We start from the raw sequence: 14,506 nt of genomic DNA on the forward strand, positions 1-14,506 counted from the left end.
GATCAATTAATTGTCCATTAATTAATGTGTGACAAAGCCATGCACATGTTTTATGCATCTTGCAGTGTTTACATACAGGAAGTTGACATGGCTGTAAGCCGAAAAATTATTCAAACCAAATAAAAGGTAATTATGAAAATAAAATTGTTCAAACCAAATAAAAAGGGAATTATGAAAAATAATTCATTTTGTCCTGTATGTATGAAGATTAATAGTGTATGATAAATTTGCATTATGTGTATGATTTTGGCCTGGATAGTCCCATGATCTATGCCAGGAAAAATGTGTTGTGCGGTGATAGAATTAAGGATGTGTGTTGTGTATGGATGTGTATAGGAGATGGGTGGTGTCTATCCTACCATAATCTGTGTTGTATAATTTTATTCCAGTTTTTATACTGGGAAGCCATTTAACTATGTGTGCTGTGAAGTGTGAATGGCTTCATGAAGTCTCTTCCCTCCCATCTCCTAGATGTTAAGTTGTGTGTGTGTGTCCTGACTTCAGACCCAGTGGAATCTGGATCTGAAGGGTGGCAGCCATTCACCTGAAAGGAAAACAAGCACAGAGCGAAATACAGTTTAATCTTGAACCTTTACACAAATTTACTTAAGATAGATGAGGCTATCTTATTTTTCTTTACTGGTCTTTAGCCAGATAGATTGTTGTAGATGGCTTTAACCTGTTACGGTTTTATGCCATTAGGAGAAAATTTGTTGTAGTTTACAAATACATGTATCATAATCATGATCATGTTTCTGTAAAGAAAAAGGTTAGATAAACTGATTTATAATGGTCAGATCTGACTGTGTGTAAATGCAGTCAGACCAGTTGCACCTTAAGTTGCTGTTGCAGTTGTGTTTACACAATCTGCTGCATTGTGCTTTTATCACACCCAGGTCCCCTGGGGCAATCTCATTAAATGATGCTGTTTATACAAGTCAGATCTGTTGTTTAGAGCTTTCGTCACCAGGTGTTTATGGTGTCATTTGAACTCTTGACCCTTTGGATCTCTGTGATGTGTGACCCCTGTAGAGTGAATGCCTCAAGTTAACATAACACACAACTTTCATCACATTCCCAGTAAAATGACTTCCCCAATCAGGTCCCATGTAATCTGCTGTTCCCAGAGAGGAATTCGCTAACACTTGCGAGTTTCTTTGCAATGGAAAACTTGTACCTCCCCTTTCTCATTGGGTTGAGATCAATGAAATGTAAATTGTTAGGCCTTGCCTGAATTCAACCTATTCAAGTTACAACAATCAGGTTACTCATTTAACTGGGCATTGTAATTTTTCTCATTTAAATTATTGCACAAATAGAAGGTACAGAAGTTCTTTCTCTTTAGGTTTTTTCCCTCTTCAGTTTCTTCCTTCACAATTCTTTCCTTAACCATTTATATTCTCCTTCCCATCATTTCAACACTAATAATGCTCTTGCCTCCCTACTTGCACATCCCATCTTTCTACATTCTAATCCTTCTCATACTTTCCCAACCTTCTTTCCTCTTCTAAATAATGCTGAATTATCTTGAGATTAAAACCATTTCTGGCATTTATAATATAATTTACATTATAATCATAATATAAATCATATTATATTAAAATAGTATGAATTAAATAATAATTTTATTTGCTGGTCTCAAGAGGATCTCTGCTGAGTCATTTGTCCAGAATAATCTGTTATCATCTCACTGATCGTTAGATTGACCTGTAGCTGCTGCTGTGCTGGCCTGATCATTGGGTGCACAGCAATAAGACCAAACTGGAAGCCAGTTATAAACTTAGTTGCTGTGAACGCTCAATAAACTGCAAACACTGAGAGCACAGATCAAATCATTGCTCAATTCAAAGATTTTTGTGACTACACAATATAGAATTGGGCACAATGTTCTTGTTTTAGGCTGAGAAGTTATCAATTGCATTCTTTGGAGAATCTATTTGCATATGAAAAGGAAGGTTTGACAAACACAGGTCTGATGGAGAAAGCCAAAGATTATCTTTGGTCTGTTAACCTTCTCAGTCTCTTCTGAGACATTAATAAACACACAAGTGCAGTGATTGCAAAGTCTGAAGTAAGACCATAGTAAAACGTTATATTTTATAAGACATTTATAATTGTGACATCAGACCTGAACCAGTTTTGTCCACCTTCACATTTTACACACAAAGGATTCCAGTGAGATCGTTTCAATGTTATTTTAGCTCATCTACTCACAAGATTTCATTCACAAGTTAACGTGACCATTTGTTCTTTTTCTTTGTCGCGTTGTTGCAGCAAAGCAAATTAACAAATGTAACTGGACATTTTCCTCAGAATTCAATGTTTTAATTTACAGAGCTCTCTTGAGTACAGAAATAAAATTTCCTCTCTTGCTGCGTGTGCAAACAAGGAGAATTTTAAAGCAAGGGATATCATTTCTACTCTACGCTGTTGCTTTCATGTCCCTGATAAGCAATATGGTTGTCTTCTTTTCACGCCCCATCAGATTTATACAGTATTCAGTACTATACACTCCCAACATTTATAAAAGGCAAATAAGAATGGACTTACCATAACAGCTGAAGAAAGAGAAGAAGATCAAACCTCTCGCTTGTGGCATCCCAATATTTAGCTGAAAAGACACTCGCCACCGGGAGATCACGTCGAGGTCACACCTGTAAAATTCCATCCATTAGCCCAAAAACCGAAAACTAATGACGTGGTCAAAAGGAATTCTGCGTGTAAGCCTTTTCAGCCTTTCGGTGAAGTTCTTTTAATTTATTGATATCTTATTTTAAATCTGACTCCATTAATAATTTTATCTGACTCCAATTCTATCTGACTCCATAAAGTGTGTTACATTTAGAGTTTATCAGCTGATTTGAAGATTAGTTGCGATTTAATTTAGATCAATGATTTTTCGTAGTATCACTTATTTTCAAATATTAATATCCTCCATGGGACACGGAATCTCAAATAGGCTAAGTGTCCGGATTTTCACTTGCTCTAACGGTCACAGATTAGTCAGTTCTGATATTACAGAGGATTGCAGGGTGAACTATCTTACCTCTAAGTGAGTCACACATGTGCACTCATAATAAAACATGTAATTTTAGTGATAGTCACGAAAACTGCAACTTATAATAACAGTGGCAGGTCAGAAATCAGGTTTTCCCTCATGCATGGCTCAATGCTCCCGCTATGGGGTTCCCAGTATGACCTGCCCTGACAGAGAGATCTGCGGTAACTCCTACAAAACTCCGCATGGACATGAATAAAATAATGATTTCAGAAAGATACAGAATAAATCAAGATTAACATTTATTTTGGCCAGACAGGAAAAGTAAATACTTAAACAAGAATCCATGGTACACAACTGATCAGCGTAAAAACATAAAACACAATTGCAAAGCAATATGAAAATAATTTAAAAGAGTCATCATGTCTGGCACATCTACATGCAGTTTGCACGGGGGGTCTGATTACAGAATATTCCCCCAGAGAGTTAGGACATCCAGCCTTAAATACTCCAACCAGAACAAAAGGGCTGTAAATATTTTCAACACCCCCACCTGGTTTTGGGGGAGTGGATCAGATATCTTTGAAGAGACTACTCAAAGGAGAACTGAATTCTCATTAGTTTTCCAATCTTTCTAATACTACCAGTGACTGTAGTGAAACTGAGACCATTTTACCATTCGCACTGAGACCTTTAAAAAGACATCAAACATGAAAAGGATAAAACAATACATTTACAAATAACATCATCACTGATATATCTGCATTTGGTGACTTGAAACCAGGACAAGGAGAGGGCAAAATGGGGAGGGGGGAGGAATGTTTGTCAGGGTGTTGTCACAGTTTCTGTGAGATCTTTTCCTCAAGATTAGTGACTTTTATTGTTCAATTGCTGAGGTATGTATCTCAGCTTTTGTCTTAGCACCAAAACCGACTCTTACAGCCTTATCCAGGTACCTACTGCCTAGGTGTTGTGTGCCATGATATCAGGCCTTCTCCACTTTCTCTTTCTCTCTGGCTTAGTGTGGATGTTCATTGAAGCTATGCTGCTCTTCATCTGTGTAAAGAACCTATCACAGATTGACTCCAAAAAAGAGAGGTGTCTATCAATAGATTCCTGTGTTATTGTATACGCAGTTGCTGTGGTTGTGGTGGCCGTGCCTGACTGATGTGGCAGTGAACAATGAGTTGTTGTTGGTGGTGTTGTTTTAATCTAATTTAATTAGAAGGAAATAAAACAGCTTGGGGATTTTGTGACATGAGATAATATACAGCTCACAGAGTCACACATACACTGTAATACTTCAACAGTCAATTTTCCATTCGTTTTTATGTTGTGTTTTCTTCTAAACAGCTGCTTGATTAAAGAGGATAAAGGTTTCATCTGTAGTTTTCTGGGTCCTGTTTGTGTCATGCTAGCAGTAAGTTCTAGTTATAAATGTTCTTCACCTGGGCTGTTGAAGGCTAGACAACTCTTTCTCAGTTTCTCTAAAGGCATTTAAACAACTGGCTCAGTTTGTGGTTCCTGGTTGGTCCTGGATTCTGAGTTTCTTCACGAATGGCAGGAAGGAGCTGGAGATCCTCTTCCTGATCTTTAACTGCCAGCTGGGAACCTTCATCTCTCTGATCTATTCTCAATAATGAGTTCGGACATTTTCCCATGCTACTCTTTAAGTAATCCATTCCATGATTATACAGTAAAAAACAAACCACAGCACAATACATGCCGTTTGATAGGACATGCACTGTAAAAAAAAAGTTTATTCACTTAACTTTTTGAGTTACCTTTTTGCACTTTCTCAGTTTCTTAGCATATAAAGTATGTTCAGCTTGACAAATGTAAAGTTATTGGAACTTATAATGTTTATTTGAAATAACTTTATGAAAGTGAGGTGAACTTACTTTATTTTTCAATACCAAAGTATCAACCACATTTTTCTTAGTTCAACCACACTGAAAAAATGCTGCTTTTTCAAATTACTTAGTTAAAATTAGGGATGCACCGAATCAAGATTTTTGGGATTCGACCGAATATCGAATCCACTGGTTAAGATTCTGCCGAATCCGAATACTGAATCCTACTCCCATCCTCAGTCCATTATCACAGTAAACATTAATGAAGTAAACAACGTCCACAGCAGTGTAGGGATGCTCATATTGACCGTTTAGTAAGAACTTTGATGAAAGATTTTAACAGGTTTTTTTTTGTTTGTTTGTTTGCTGCATGGTTAAAGGGGTCATGAACTGGCTTTTTGAATTTTTTTATACTATCTCGTCTGAGGTCAACTTATGACGTTCGCGTGGTTTTTACATTTCAAAAACATCATAATGAATAAGTAATAGGCTATTTTCTACCCTGGTTTTGAGGCTCTCTGAAGAAATGCTCAGTTTTGACTTGAAAGTAAACGCCGACGGCTAGGATTGGATAAGATTTGCATATTTAATGAGCTTCAGCTCCCCTCAGTATATGTGGGGATTATTTTGAAAGCGTCTGGGGAAACGCTCAGAGGGCTCGCAAAATGCCTTTATCAAACAAACACAATGATTCATCTCTCATCCACCCGCGGTTGATTGGAATGTTATTTTTTTATCACTTGGCCGGCCCGATCAGTGAATATAACTGCGAACAGTACACACACACACACACGCGTGCAAGAAAGGAATGTTATTTCACTATTTAAGATAGCCCATCGGCAGGCCGGTGATACGTTTTAGTAGCCCGTCTGAAAAACACATAGGCCCGGGACGTTGGGCTTTGCGAGCCCTGGCCCATAACGTTACAAGTCCGAGTCTGATCACGAATGAACCAATAACACATCAAATAAAGGATTCTCCAGCCTGTGACAGCGTGCTAAGGTATGTAATCAATACATATCAAACGATCTGTAACAATGCAATTCTAACACATATAAAAAACATGTTTTACTCACATAAATGTGTGTTGCACCGTTCCTGTCGGATCCAATATAGAAGGAACAGCATTGTGTTTTAATCTCAATATGTCTGCAAATCCAGTCTCAACCTGTATCTTGTTTATAATCGATTCCACGGTAAAATGAAACAAACAAACACGCAATGTCTTACGCACGTGAGCTGGAACCGGCATGTTTATTGCTTGGTAGCACGACCTGTTTAGCTCCACGAGTCGGTGGGCGGGCTTGAGACGCCGCTTCTGCATTCTATGACGTCAATGGTCGACATATTCTGAGATCGCTCATTTTCTGGGCCTGGTGTCAATAAAAGCTTTTCTCTGACTAACAAGGAAGTTTTCAGCTCCGAAACTTACAGGATATTGTTATATCACGATGAACTTTTATATATCAAAGGCTCAAAGGAAAGTTGATTTCTCAATTCATCACCCCTTTAAAGAAAAATATCTATGCTGTAGTTGTTCACTCACAGACATATTTCTCAAAATGAAGCAATGGGAAAGAAGAAGCCTACTGTGTGGGACCATTTTGAAGGAATTGAAAATAATCAAAGATATTTGATATTTGAAATCCAACAAAGAGATTTGCTTTACTGTTGTCACCCCCACCATTTGCTTATCAGAAGGGCGACCTGGAAGACAATAGAGAGGCCTGTAGGCCACATGTGGGTCACACCTTGCGGGGGAAGTTTGGTTTGAGTGTCAGGTTTGAGTTTGGTTTGATTGGTCAGTTTGAAAAGAATACATTTGGTTTCAGTCACATGGTCAAGGAATAGATAAAAGCAGATGGAACTATTGCTCTTTCTCTTCTCTTTTCCTCTGGCTCTTGAAGTCATCTGGGCTTCTCTTCTCTCTCTCTCTTTCTCTCTCTCTCTCTCTCTCTCTCTCTTTCTCTCTCTCTCTCAGGTAACATTGTATTCATGCTGTGTACGATTAATGGTATAAGTTTATCATCTCATTCATCCATTTTGAAACTATTTTAAGTGTAACCATAACCAGATTTTGTCATTAAATCCTTTCTATTACAAATACTGTGCTAACTAGTTTTGATTTAGTATTGACTTTGAAGTGCTCCCTATTGCAATACAATATAGTCACATTATAGCAACGCTCTCCCACATATTTTGCTATTGTAACTGCGCTTATCTCCGTCGTTGGTATGAGTTGCAGTGGGTGGAAATAGACGAGAAATGTACAGTTTTCTTCCATCTTTCTGATAACGTTTTTTAGTCTAATGGCAACCCTGTAGATTGAACCATCTACAGGAGTCCACTCTTACAGATGGTGCCGAAACCCGGGATCCCTTGCAGTGAATTTTCTGAAATTTACTTTGATCTGTGTAAGAATGAGGACATTTTTTCACAGTTGATCTTGTGAATGGATTAAAGCTGGCCTTCTTTGGGTAAGTCTGTTTTCATTGTTTAATGGTTGAAGGAATTGCATGAAACAGAATTTAGAAGGTTTTAAATAGCTTTAATAGTGCCATTACTGTACAATCAGTGAATATTCAGATAATCTCCTCGGGATGGAAGGGAAAATTTCTAGTGACATATTGTTTGCTTTATGGAGTGAAAAAGTTGAGCCTACCATGTCTAAACTCAAGAAAGAGTATATTGGAATTAAAAGTTCAGATGATGAAATGTTCAGATATTGGGAATTAAATGGCAGACATCAAAAGAAATCAAAACATGGTGAAATAATTGAGGCGTTAAACTTCATAAGTTGTAAAAGGCTACGTGATGTGACAACACATCTATTTTCAAGTATAGATGCGAAATGTAAAGAAGTGTATTCTAAAAATGAAGAAGCAGAAAAGTCTGAGGCAAAGATTCAAGATCTTCAAACGCAGCTAGATAACTTACTAGCTGAGCAGTTAGCCCTGACTGAAAAGTGTAAAAAGCACAAAGAAACCATTGCAGATCTCAAGGCTAAGCTAAATGCTAAAAAGCGCATGCCTCCCATAATGCTTAACAGCGATGGGATTAAAAAGCATGTTCACTTCATAGATGAGGTGACTTGCTCTAATGAATCTGAAACGTTTAGTTCAGAAAATGCGCAAGAAAGTGTGCCTATTTCAGTTCTTAAGCGGGTGCAGCAACAGAATAGCGCAGTGTCGTGTACCAGTACGCATGGTTTGCAAGCATTAGAAGGTCATTATCCTCATACTCCTGGAGAACCTAGCAAACCATCCCATGACAAAGAGAACAGGTTTTGCGGATCCTGTCAGAAAATTGGTCATGGCGATTTAAAATGCTGGTCGCAGGGTCGAGGTCGGCCTCCTCCGTATTTTCTGGAAAATAGGAAATTACTTTCTAAAGGAAAAGATCAGCGCTCATTTGCAGGTAAGACTCTCAGTGAGCTAACTGCGGTGTTCATGCAAGGCCTTCAGCTATTAACTTCACTTGCGAGCGGGCTAGCAGCCTCTTAGCAAGGAGTTTAATTGTAAAACATTCAGATTGCAATGATCCTGTTTGTATTTTCTAATTTGTAATTGTATAACACATTGTGCGCATTGATTACACAGTATGGTTGTTTGTGTTACAAGATACACATAGACTAGTCAAGTTTATTCTTTAAAACACATGATTGCTTTACTGTAAGTGATGAAACACTTAGGATAAAGGCTGTAGATGCTGTGCATTCTAGGCCATGTATCTTGTGTAAATTGGAATAACTTTAATACTGGAATTGTACAGCAATTTCAAGTTGCATGTGTGTCTATGTTGAATTTGTTAGTCTCCGAATTGGAAACTCTGCTATTCCCGATATAGCTGCAGTTAAACCAAGTACAGGAGCACAGAATTGCCATGTGGCTACAGTGTGAATTACAATTGCATTAACCATGAGAATGTTTTCATCACAGCGCAGGATTCAAGAACTCCAAACTTTGCATTTTATCATGCTCCTTAACAAAAACATTGGTGTGAGAGGAATTTTGAGCCAGGTCACATCTCATACTCACATTCACATACTGGCTGCCTGTTTTACAACAGGGCTAAATTTGCATCACAATTGTAAACCTCCTCACCATGTTTGGACATGATTTACACATAGCCACAGCTAAATTCAGTCACATAAATTTGATTTTCAGACAAAGTCAAATCTCCATCTGCCTCACAAAATGTCTTTACATCTAGACTGTATTCCAACTGTGAATTTCTTCAAGTTATTGTTTGTTTTGTTTCTTTCTTTTGATTTACTAAATCAGGTATTATTTGTCTCACCAATTTAAATATCAAAAGGGTATTTCTCATCCTTACCTAGTGAAAAATATTATTTTATCAGTGTATTGTAAAAATGCATTTGATTTTGAATTTTGTTGATTTTGATTTTGAGTTCTGAGTTTTTGTATTTTGTCCATTTTACAATGTAACAATGGTTTTGGACATGAATTCAATTGAGTTTCTGTATTTGGTTACACAATATTTTGCTGATACTCTTAATGAAAGAGGGGTGTAAACCCAACAATGTGATTGTTGTTTTGTTATGATGCAGATTATTTAAATGTTTCTAGAAATAATGTAAGAGCTTGTGAGATCTTCTTTTTATTCTAAACCTTGTCCACTTTATTAAGTACATCGATTTAAAGGCTTATTGCCAGAGAATATTTTAATCTGACCATATCAAACTTCTGACCAAATGACAAAAGTGTATGCTATTTTGCTGTTTGTTGGGCTATTTGTTACAGATTCCTGCTGCTCGAATTCACCTCCTGTGTTCTGCCTCAGAAAGAGAGACAAGCGTTTGTTCTCATCTTCAGTGACTGTTCTTGAGGTGTGAAGGATTCAATGGACGATTTGCATATCAATGATGTTTGCACCACACCATTTGATGAAGTTCTCAAGCAGGGCTGCAAGGAGAACGAAGACTGACAAACTGCCTTTGCAACATGCCTGGACGACAAGTCTGAAGATTACATCTACACACAACTGAAAGCATGTCTTTGTTGATGGTGTCACCTCTGGACACTTTATGAATGTGGCCAAACGTGCCAAGGGGGGACTGAAGGAATTGAAAATAATCAAAGATATTTGATATTTGAAATCCAACAAAGAGATTTGCTTTAATGTTGTCACCCCCACCATTTGCTTATCAGAAGGGCGACCTGGAAGACAATAGAGAGGCCTGTAGGCCACATGTGGGTCACACCTTGCGGGGGAAGTTTGGTTTGAGTGTCAGGTTTGAGTTTGGTTTGATTGGTCAGTTTGAAAAGAATACATTTGGTTTCAGTCACATGGTCAAGGAATAGATAAAAGCAGATGGAACTATTGCTCTTTCTCTTCTCTTTTCCTCTGGCTCTTGAAGTCATCTGGGCTTCTCTTCTCTCGCTCTCTTTCTCTCTCTCTCTCTCTCTCTCTCTCTCTCTCTCTCTCTCTCTCTCTCTCTCTCTCTCTCTCTCTCTTTCTCTCTCTCAGGTAACATTGTATTCATGCTGTGTACGATTAATGGTATAAGTTTATCATCTCATTCATCCATTTTTTAAACTATTTTAAGTGTAACCATAACCAGATTTTGTCATTAAATCCTTTCTATTACAAATACTGTGCTAACTAGTTTTGATTTAGTATTGACTTTGAAGTGCTCCCTATTGCAATACAATATAGTCACATTATAGCAACGCTCTCCCACATATTTTGCTATTGTAACTGCGCTTATCTCCGTCGTTGGTATGAGTTGCAGTGGGTGGAAATAGACGAGAAATGTACAGTTTTCTTCCATCTTTCTGATAACGTTTTTTAGTCTAATGGCAACCCTGTAGATTGAACCATCTACAGGAGTCCACTCTTACAATTTCGACAGAAAGGGCAACGAAATTACTTGCATAATATGCTACGTGGTATTAAAATACAGCAGTAGTACAAGATCCTGACTGGTGGAAAGCAGATGAAAGGCGCTGGCCACTCTAGCGAGGCGTTATCTCTGTATTCTCGGGGCACCAGTGCCATCTGAAGCCTTGTTTAGGCTTTTCGTAGTGTGGTTTGGTCAAGTTTACTGAAGTAAACATTGTCACATATGTTCTTCTTGCCGCTGTTTCCTGATAGAACAATTACCCCGAGTCGCCCTCTGTCGTTTCAAAGAACAGCCCTGTGGGCGAATCATTCCGGTTGCCGTTTCTCCACATTGGAAGTTTTCAAAACGATTCCTCATGTGTAAGGGAGCCGAAGCTCATTATAAAATGCAAAACTGTTATCCAATCATAGCAGTGGGCGTTTAGTTCTAAAGTCTTCAATGTTGCACGCCCATAAAAACAGAGCGTACCAGGAGAGAGCATCAAAACCAGGGTAGAAAATAGCTTATTACTTATTCATTATGATGTTTTTGAATTTAAAAACCACTCGAATGTCATAAGTTGACCTCAGACAACAGTATAAAAAAAGCTGTTAATGTGTCACAAAATGTAGTTTTAAGAGTTTTTCAGGCGATAATGTAATTGTTTAAAGCTCATAACTGTGGTTTATTTATAAATATAGCGCCTATCTGAAAATTTGATCTTGCGTTTTCGTAGTTGCGAGATCCAGTGGATCAGTGGCGCTCAGGACTCATTAACCCCGGCGAGAGCAGCCTTTCCTCTGCTAGTCCTTCTGATGTCTGCCTCTGCCTCTGACGTCTCTGAAGTGGTTAAACATGAGATATAATTCATCTTGTGTAGACCTAACGGGCGGTCTTTGGTCTCATGAATCTATAATTTGTTCCCTGGCAAATAATTTTGGCTGAGGGCAAAGAGAAGTTTCATAACTTTATATTATTAGGCTATTTAACTTTACCGTTGTAGCCTACTAGCGCTGACTCTGTTTGACTGAATTGTTTGCTTTATTTATTGTATAGCTTCTTATACCTTTTATTTATACTTTTATAATGGCTATTATTGATCACACATAAACTGACATTTAACAAAAAGAGACTGGGTTGTGTTTTATGTCATATTTAATTTTATTACAGTGATAACCATATAGATGCACACTTATTGTCTGAACCACATAATTAATATTAATCTTTTTTTCTTTTCTTTTTTTTGTAAACAAAAAGAGGCATGGTTGTGTTTTATATTTAGTTTTGTTATAAATATACATGCAGTGAAGATAATCAAGGTATGTGTTGCCTGAACCACATTTATGTGGCTATTAATATGTTTAAGATTTTTTTAAATGAAAATGAAAACAGGCAGAGTGGTGTTTTATGACATATTTAGTTTTATTGTAGTTCAGGAAGCCATGGAGGCGTAGGAAGTTCAAGGGACCACAGCGGTGTGGCCTCCGTGGCCTTATCCAGGTACCTACTGCCTAGGTGTTGTGTGCCATGATATCAGGCCTTCTCCACTTTCTCTTTCTCTTTGGCTTAGTGTGGATGTTCATTGAAGCTATGCTGCTCTTCATCTGTGTAAAGAACCTATCACAGATTGACTCCAAAAAAGAGAGGTGCCTACCAATGCATTCCTGTGTTATTGTATACGCGTTGCTGTGGTTGTGGTGGGCGTGCCTGACTACTGTGGCAGTGAACAATGAGTTGTTGTTGTTGTTGTTGTTGTTGTTGTTGTTTTAAACCAATTTGATTAGAAGGAAATAAAACAGCGTGGGGATTTTGTGACATGAGATAAAAATACAGCTCACAGAGTCACACATATATACACTGTAATATTTCAACAGTCAATTTTCCATGAGTTTTTATGTTGTTTTCTGGACAGCACAATAAATGCCTTTAGATAGGACATGCACTGTAAAAACATTTTTATTCAATTAACTTTTTGAGTTACCTTTTTGCACTTTCTCAGTTACTTAGCATATAAAGTACTTTCTGCTTGACAAATGTAAAGTTATTGGAACTTATAATGTTTATTTGAAATAACTTTATGAAAGTGAGGTGAACTGACTTTAATTTTCAATACCAAAGTACCAACCAAATTTTTCTTAGTTCAACCACACTGAAAAAATGCTGCTTGTTCAAATTACTTAGTTAAAATAATTTTTTGTCACAAATTAATATGACTGTTAAATCCATTCTTCTTTCCATCAGCGTACTGTTACTGGTCAGATGGCCTAGTTTGTTGTGATTCTACCGCGTACAGCGCATGTCGGAAACTAAACGTTCTGAGGTTTATCAATCCATGTAAGATTGTACACACTGTAAAGACAGAAACGATGGCATCGATTTTACCTTATCAATTTGAGCCCAATTTGATGCAAACCTATTGTGCTTTTGTTTGTCTTTTACTATTTATGTTCCTTGCCTCATTTTTACTTCATTATTATTAATGTTTGACAATTTTTTAGGGTGGGGATGACAGTAAAATCTTTTTATGTATTCATTTTTAAACACGTAAAGTAGTGAGACTGTGTTAAATTAATGATAGCAGCTTTGTGACTACACATCTTAATATTAAACAGTGTTGCGATAATCTAAAGCATATTAAAAAGTTCTCTTTTTAAGAAATGCTGCTTCATTTGGACACACAGGCATCAAGAATCAGCATGTGAATTTAAACAATGGTGACATGCTTCATGCTGCAATGCATGCTGGGAGACACCATAATATAAACTTATTGATACCTGCATGCATCGTGGCATTAATCAGAATGAGATTAGTGAATGACTATTACATGATGATATCATCTTTATCATCAATAAGTAGCCAACATCATCTTATCACATTTTATCTGGCTTTTCTTGCTTTAACAAACACAGTTACACCAAACTGAAAGCAAACACTGACTTCAAACTAAACTGCTGTTTGGGAGGTTAATAATCCTCTGCTAAGATCTTGAGAGATTTAATGTCTCCTTTTATCTTCCGTTGATTTCATCAAAAGCATCAAATGCCCCAGGTATACTTCAATTTTTCAGTCGTGTCCGCACAGCTTTCAAAGTATACTCAACCACGGATGGGCGTGGATGGTACAACACCGAAAATATGTGCCATGACAAATATGAAGATGATAACAAGGAGAAATTGCATTTGTGCTTCAAAAAGTTTTTAGAAATATGTATGTAAATGTGTATAAATATATTTGAAATGTAATATTTGTATTATTTTGATATGTTGTTGTAAATGCATCTGTGTTCTGTCTGTGTAAGTAAATTTGAATATAAATTTGAATTTTAGCTGGAAGAGGCAAGAATATGTTACATATGTTTCATCATCAGATGAACAGATAACTATCATATAAACATCTGACACAAAATATAGTCAGTCTAGTTGGGTGAAGATCACTACATTTAAACTCATATCAGGTGAGTCCCTCCTGGCCTTTTCCCTGCTTGAATGAGATTTAAATACTTTAATACTTTTTGTCTTTAAAAGCTGTTTGTGATACTGTACACGTTTCATGCTATTTAGGCTAAACATTAAAATCTGTAATTAAACTTACTAAACATGTTTATATAATCTAAATCTATGATTTGTATCATGAGGATGAACTATTAGCATTTTCAAAACAAAAATGCATGTGTAGCCTACTGAGGTGTGATTTATTATTAGTAATGAGGGCATTAAAAAAATCAAAGGGCTGTTCAATGTTGCAAGAGATGGCTGAAGGGTTTACAGACAGAAGAGCAAGGTATAATAGAACTGAATTCAATTTGTTACT

The 14,506-nt window shown here is 37.1% G+C and overlaps 1 protein-coding gene across 1 annotated transcript in view; it reads left to right on the forward strand.

The window, feature by feature from the left end:
- Window positions 1-14,108: 14,108 nt before the first annotated feature.
- Window positions 14,109-14,506, forward strand: part of LOC307127080 (uncharacterized protein) — a 39,579-nt gene continuing 39,181 nt past the window's right edge. The window contains exon 1 of the mRNA XM_079818068.1: window positions 14,109-14,150. The gene's annotated coding sequence lies outside the window, so the exon portion shown is untranslated. The remainder of the gene's footprint in view (window positions 14,151-14,506) is intronic.

This window comes from Gobio gobio (genome assembly GCF_949357685.1).
Source record: "Gobio gobio genome assembly, chromosome: 5".
Classification (NCBI taxonomy): Eukaryota; Metazoa; Chordata; class Actinopteri; order Cypriniformes; family Gobionidae; genus Gobio; species Gobio gobio.